Source organism: Acomys russatus, chromosome 24 (genome assembly GCF_903995435.1).
Source record: "Acomys russatus chromosome 24, mAcoRus1.1, whole genome shotgun sequence".
Taxonomy (NCBI): Eukaryota; Metazoa; Chordata; class Mammalia; order Rodentia; family Muridae; genus Acomys; species Acomys russatus.
In genome coordinates this window covers 56,448,175-56,454,962 of record NC_067160.1, presented here as the reverse complement: position 1 = coordinate 56,454,962, position 6,788 = coordinate 56,448,175, and positions in this window count along the sequence as shown.

The following is a 6,788-nucleotide window of genomic DNA, read 5'->3' as shown; positions in this document are numbered from 1 at the left end:
CACACCCATGAGTAGGTGATTATGAAAGCGGCCATTGGCAAACACAGGCCTGCAGTCCCAGCTACACAAGAGGCTGAGAAGGAAGATGGCAAGTTTAAGACAATGCTAGGACTATAAAGCAAGTTCAAGGCCAGCTTGAGCAAGTTAATGAGATACAGTCTCAAAAAACATAAGCTGGACTGGGTATATGTCTCAGCAGCAGAGAGCTCACCTAGGCTGGGTATTTGTCTCAGCAGCAGAGAGCTCACCTAGGCTGGGTATACATCTCAGCAGCAGAGAGCTCACCTAGGCTGGGTATACGTCTCAGTAGCAGAGAGCTCACCTAGGCTAGGTATTTGTCTCAGCAGCAGAGAGCTCACCTAGGCTGGGTATACGTCTCAGCAGCAGAGAGCTCACCTAGGCTGGGTATACGTCTCAGCAACAGAGAGCTCACCTAGGCTGGGTATATGTCTCAGCAGCAGAGAGCTCACCTAGGCAGGGTATATGTCTCAGCAGTAGAGAGCTCACCTAGCTTGCCTGAAGCTGTTTCAGTGCTCTTCAAGAAGTAAAAAAGTGAATGCACTCTGCTGCTCTACCCTGAAGTAGGTCAGGTGACCAGAGGAAGCAGTCCTATTCTACCCTGTCTGGTCAAGTTAAAGACACCCCCTCAGCCCCGCCCACCCTGTGTCTGGGACAGGTGCTCCTGGGCAGAGCGCCCAAGCCAGGATCACCAGGCTTTCCTCTGTTTCCCAGGAAAGTTCACTCTTTCTTTTCCTCAAGGCTCGCCTCCCTGTCTGCCCTCACTGTACAGTGAGGAGATTTTAGGATGTGTGCTTTTCCTATAGCCACTTGTCACGAGTCTGTCCCTCTCTTGTGATCAGTGAGTGGTCTCCGTAGTTACCCTCCCTCACGGAAAAGCACACACTAAACACCTGCTGGAAGGTACTAGCTCACTGGTACTTACAAGAGCAAAACCACTCACACCCTCCACCCAGGTGAGGAACCCAGTTCCATTACTGAGCTTGTCTTTAAAAACTATTTAAGCAGAGAGATATTCAAAGTCTATTATATAAATTTTAAAAAACTGTTTATGGGCTAGGAAGCTGGCTCACTTGGTAAAATGCTTGCTTGCCTGTTTATGGGCTAGGAAGCTGGCTCAATTGGTAAAATGCTTGCTTGCCATGCAAGTATGAAGACCTGAGTTCAAGCCCAGCACCCACATAAAAAGCTGCACCATATGGTACCTGATTATGGTCCCAGCACCAGGAAGGCAGATCCTCGGGCCTCACTTGCAGCCAGCCTAGCCTAACTCAGGAGGCTTAGGTCCCCATGAGAGAATCAGCCCTTCCCAACAGGGTGTGGGCGTGGCTCCTGAGGAGTGGCACTTGAGGCCTACATGTGTATGCGCCGTTCACTGACAGCACATTTATACCCGCCCCATACACAAACAAATGAAAATGATCTGTATTTAGTTTGACCTCAATTCTTCTGAAACTTTAAGTACATGTCACATTTAAGTATATATCACAACATTAATTGAGGACTTTCTCTTCATTGTAACATCTACAAGACTTAACCTCCTTTGTGCTTGTTTAGAATATATGCAATTTAAGATGTAAAGTTGTACACACACGCACACACTTTTTTTTTTTTTTTCCTGAGACAGGGTTTCTCTCTGTATAGCCTTGACTGTCCTTGACTCACTTTGTAGACCAGGTTGGTCTCGAACTCACATCGATCCACCTGCCTCTGCCTCCCAAGTGCTGGGATTAAAGATGAGTGCCACCATGCCCGGCTTATTTTTTTATTTTCTTTCTTTGAGACAAGGCTCCTCTGTGTAGCCTTGGCTGTCCTGGACTTCCTTTATAGACCAGGCTGGCCTCAAACTTAGAGAACTATCTGTTTCTTCCTCCTGAGCGCTGGAATTAAAGGTGTGCGCTGCCATGCCCAGTTTACTCCATTTATTACTAGCAAATTAAGTTTGTTTGATTAAATAATGATGGAATATCTCTGCCCACTTTAAATGTTTCACGATTCTTTTAAGACCTCTGTTCCCTCATTATTGGCAGAGGTGGAGAACAGTGGTGGGCTTGGAGAGGGCTTCAGAAGTCGGTCTGCAAGAGTTTAGGTTTGATGCTGGGATCAAATCTGGGATCTGCCACTGAGCTGCGGGCCCCATTGTTACTCTTGACCCTTACCTGTAACTGTCGTGAAAATGGCTGCCCCTCCTGGTGCAGATGTGGGGGCCCATTTGGAACTCCAGAGTTGCTACAAAAATTACCCGAAGGTAAAGACATTTTAAGAGTCAGTGAGTGGGAAGGAAGCCTTCTCAGACTGACTTGTTTTAGGTGGCAGAATGTGATGACCGAGAAACAGGCTGCTGAAATGACTTCTCTGCAAAGCGCCTATTTCTGGAAAGAAACACAGAAGACACACCTCAGCCTGTCCCTGCTCCAGGACAGTTTTATGGCCCTGAGGACAGCAAGGCCATTCGTGCCTAGACAAACAGTCTCACAGACTTTCTTTCACTTGTTCTCCTTCACGTCTGTCTCTTTCCTCCTGACAGAAACTTAGGTATTCTTCCTACAGAAGCCTGTCTTTCCCGCCCCCTCTGGTTCTCTAAGTTAGGTACATAGACTTTAATGTAATCATTTAAAAATCCAGCCACCCCTGTTAATCTCCTTTGTCCATTTCATTTTCAGTTCCCAGTCCCTAAGAAGGCAGAGGAAACAGTTTCATCCTCTCGTGCACTCGGTTGGGAGGAACTTTCTGCTCTAAGGTCCCCCCTCTGTGAAAACGTGAATCCAATGCTGTGTCTGTCTATGTAGGTGTGTAAAATCCACACTGAGCAATTTTAATACTTAAGCATCTATGTGAATATGCATTAGAAAACTTACAACTGCCATAGCAAGCCTGTAGCTCACAGACGGTATTACTCAAGGAAAGGTGCAGAAAGTAGGTAGTGCCTGCTTTCTATATTCAACGAAAATTATTAAATAAAAACACTATAGATGACAAGGGCACATGAGGCACTTCCTGGGTTTCCAGACAGGTCATGTGCTCCCCTGGGAGCACCCTGCTTTGCACTGCCTGGGGTAGAGCTGTGTGTCAGTACTGAAGACAGATCCAAGCTGCTCCAACCATGTCACCCTCAGGGTTGGCGACTCCCTGCAGGGAACGAACAGTGCTTAGGGCTTCCAGCTCCTCCCTGGGAACTGAGCCTGCACGCTGGGCTTCTTAAACCCTCTTCTGCCCAAGCATGTTCGGCATCCTCCAAGGCAGGCAGCAAGGGCAGGTTCCTTAGGCCTTGTCTGTAAGCCCACTCTCTACATAGGCTCAAATTCCAGAATGGCAGAGAGTCCATTAAAAATGTACCATGTCTCCTCTGCGGGCCCAGCCCATCCATCCACTTCTTGTATAGCTGCCTCAGGGCTCTTGTTCTGGCCAGGCCTCTCTAGCCGGTCACTCTGCTCTTCCGGGTGATCTCACGCTCACGTGTTCCCCTCCCAGGCACTCGTTAAAGACTCATGGAGCCCTCTCCAGACCAGAGTCCTCCCACAGATAGACTTTCCACAGGACTTCAGATAGCCTGCTAATATCCAAGAGCTCCCTCCTCACCCCTGCCTGGTAGCCGGCCCCTCCCAGGTCCTGTCTAGCCAATAGCCTCACAGTTGCTCGCTTTTCTAGTGAGCAGCCAGCCTGGGCCTTTTCCTCTCCATGTGTGGAGGGCTCAGTGCTACTGTGATCTCTCCTGTCTGATTTGAGCGCTCTTGGCCTCTCAGGTAGCATGTCCTCAGCCCACCTTAATTTCCCACCACTACGACATCATCTTATGCACTGACTGGACCCCCTCCGTACCCCCGCCCCCACCTATGGCGTGGGTACTCCATGGTCAGCTCCATTTCTTGCCCCACCCTCCCTTCACCACCCTGCAGAGCTTCCACCACAATACCCCCACTCACCCTTTCTAGATGAATCCAATAATAACTGACAGACTATTTCCCAAACTCCAGCTGTATGGCTATCAGAAAAAGCAAGCTAAATGTACACCACTAACAATCCAATTAAAAACAAAACCAAAAAACTGTCTTTAGGGAGTAAGAAAAAGAGCCCGGGGCCAGCAATATGGCTCAGCAGATGACGGTGCCAACCACCAAGCCTGAGGACTTTTGGCACCCACGCCCCACACACACACTCTCAAAGAAAAGATTTTTAAAGAAAATTATAATGTACAGTGCAATTAATTTATGCGATTCATGCATATGTAAGTGAACATTATCTATTTTTCTAAAATATGCCCCCCTTGAAGGATAAACTCATTACTGTGGTTGTTACTCACAGGCTAAGGTGGGGGAGGTGACAGACATGAGACATAAGATTTCTTATAAGTCAATAACAGAAAAATCAATATTCAACTGAAAGCCAAGTACTGCAGTTCCTATCTGGACTGTGCCATGCAACAAAGGCCCAGTGCTCAGCACATGATGCTCCTTAGCAGCGCCTTTATTGAGACATCTCAGATCACTGGACACGGTATTAGACCCAGTGTGTCCTTTCTGTTCACTTCTCAGGCAGGAGGTGAGCAGCTTCCTTCTTCATGCTCCTGTCATGATACGCTGCCTCACCACAGGCCCAAAACAACAGGCCAACTGACCACAGACCAAAACCTGCCAAACGGTAAGCCCAAATCAACCTTTCCTCTTTACAAGTTGACGATCTCTTGCTATTTTGCTATAGAAATGTAAAGTTAACGGACAAAGCAAGGACATGCTAACAAACATACCAAGGATACAGAGAGTATGCAGAAAAAAACAAACAGCTCCTAGTATATGGAAAGCTGATAAAAAATGATTCATCAGAAAACAATGTGATGCCATTTTGAAGTTAGCAAGACCAGCAAGCTGATGTTGCTCTGGGTTGGTGGAAGTGCTGGGAAATTATCCTTTTCATAAGCAAAAGATATGCTGTGTTGCTGGAGAGGGGCAGCATCCATAGTCTAATGTATAAATAACTTTTAAGCCACATCTATGAGTTTCTTCCGCTGCTGAAACAGGTCTTAAAAGACAGGTGAGGTGCAGATAGACCCAACACATCATGTCTGTTCTAACCAACGAAGGAAAATAACTTGCAACCCGTGAGACTGTCCTGATAAATGTGGCATACTCGTCCGACAAGACATGCAACATTTGTTTAGAAATGTTTATTTACATATCTTGAAGATTAATTGTTGAGAATGGCTGCTAAGTTGAGTATTAATTTTTACTAACTGTAAAAGGAAGACAGGAAAAGAAAGGGGAAGGGTGTGTGTGTGTGTGTGTGTTTTTACAAATAGCACGTGCCCTTCAGCAATGGCCTTTGTGGATGGAGCCATGTTCATGACTTAGCCCACAACCTCACTATATTTCATCCTTTGCTAGAAGAGTTTATGTCTCCTGAGCCTACAGCCTTTGATCATTTAAACTCAGAGCACAAGGTTGAGCTCCCCAGAACTTTCTCTTCTCTCTTTAAGACTGACGCAGACCAACATGTGACTGGCTAAAGGTTTCTTCAAGCGTTTCTACCTATGGATACAAGGAGCTTAAAGTCTCTGTCAAGGGTTAGGGGTGTAGATCAGTTGGTAGAGTGCTTGCCTACTGAACCCCAGCACCACATAAAACTGGTCATGGTGGCACACTCTCGCAATCCCCCATTTATTTACTTATTTATTTAATGATCATAACTCACCTATCTATCTATCTATCTATCTATCTATCTATCTATCTATTTTTCAGATAGGGTTTCTCTGTGTAGCCCTGGCTGTCTGGAACTCACTTTGTAGACCAGGCTGGCCTCACAGAGCTCCACCTGCCTCTGCCTCCCGAGTGCTGGGATTACAGGCGAATGATGCCACCACCAGCTAAGAAAAGTTTAACTGATGGCTCGCATTCATCTGCCCCTGCTGCTGCTCCTGACTGCTGCCCCAGGCGCTTGCTTTTCTCACCGTGATGTACTATACTTTCAGACTATGAGCCAACTAACCTTTTCCTCAACTTGGTGTTCTGTGACAGTGGAGACAAAACTGCAAGCACTCCCTTCGCTTGGTATAGATGGCCAGGCCTGACCTGGAGATAGATCGAGAGTTTGTACACATACCTTCTAGAGGCAGCTAGAGGTGTGGCCTACTTTTCCAAGTGGCTCTGGTTCCTGCCTGCCTCGCATTACTGCCAGAGCTCCCTACCCCCACCCCCACCCCCGGGTCTCTTTCCTACTCTTCCCACACGGTCAGTGAACACACACCTTGCTCACATCTCTAAGTCTTCCTGCTATCCCACTGGTGGGACTCTTCTTCCCCTGGGCACTCACACAGCTATGTCCCATCGTCATTCAAGTCTCTGGCCAAGTCAAGCCTCTTCTATCCACCCTGCACTGCCACTCTGCTGAACACAGGAGCTCCTGTAACCTCGGGAGTCTGAGGCAGGAGAGCCAAGAGTTCAAGGCCAGCCTGTGTAACAGCATATAGCAAGCCTCTCATGAACAGTTTACTATTCATTTCTCTCCACCAGAAAATAGCATCTATAAGGAAAAGAACTGTCTTATTCGTTAATGAGTTTTTTGTTTTGTTTTTAAAAATATATTTTATTAATTTATTCATATTACATCTCAATTGTTATCCCATCCCTTGTATCCTCCCATTCCTCCCTCCCTCCTATTTTCCCCTTATTCCCCTCCCCTATGACTGTGACTGAGGGGGAACCTCCTCCCCCTGTATATGCTCATAGGGTATCAAGTCTTGTTAATGAGTTTTTAAACCTGGAAGATGTAGACTGTTG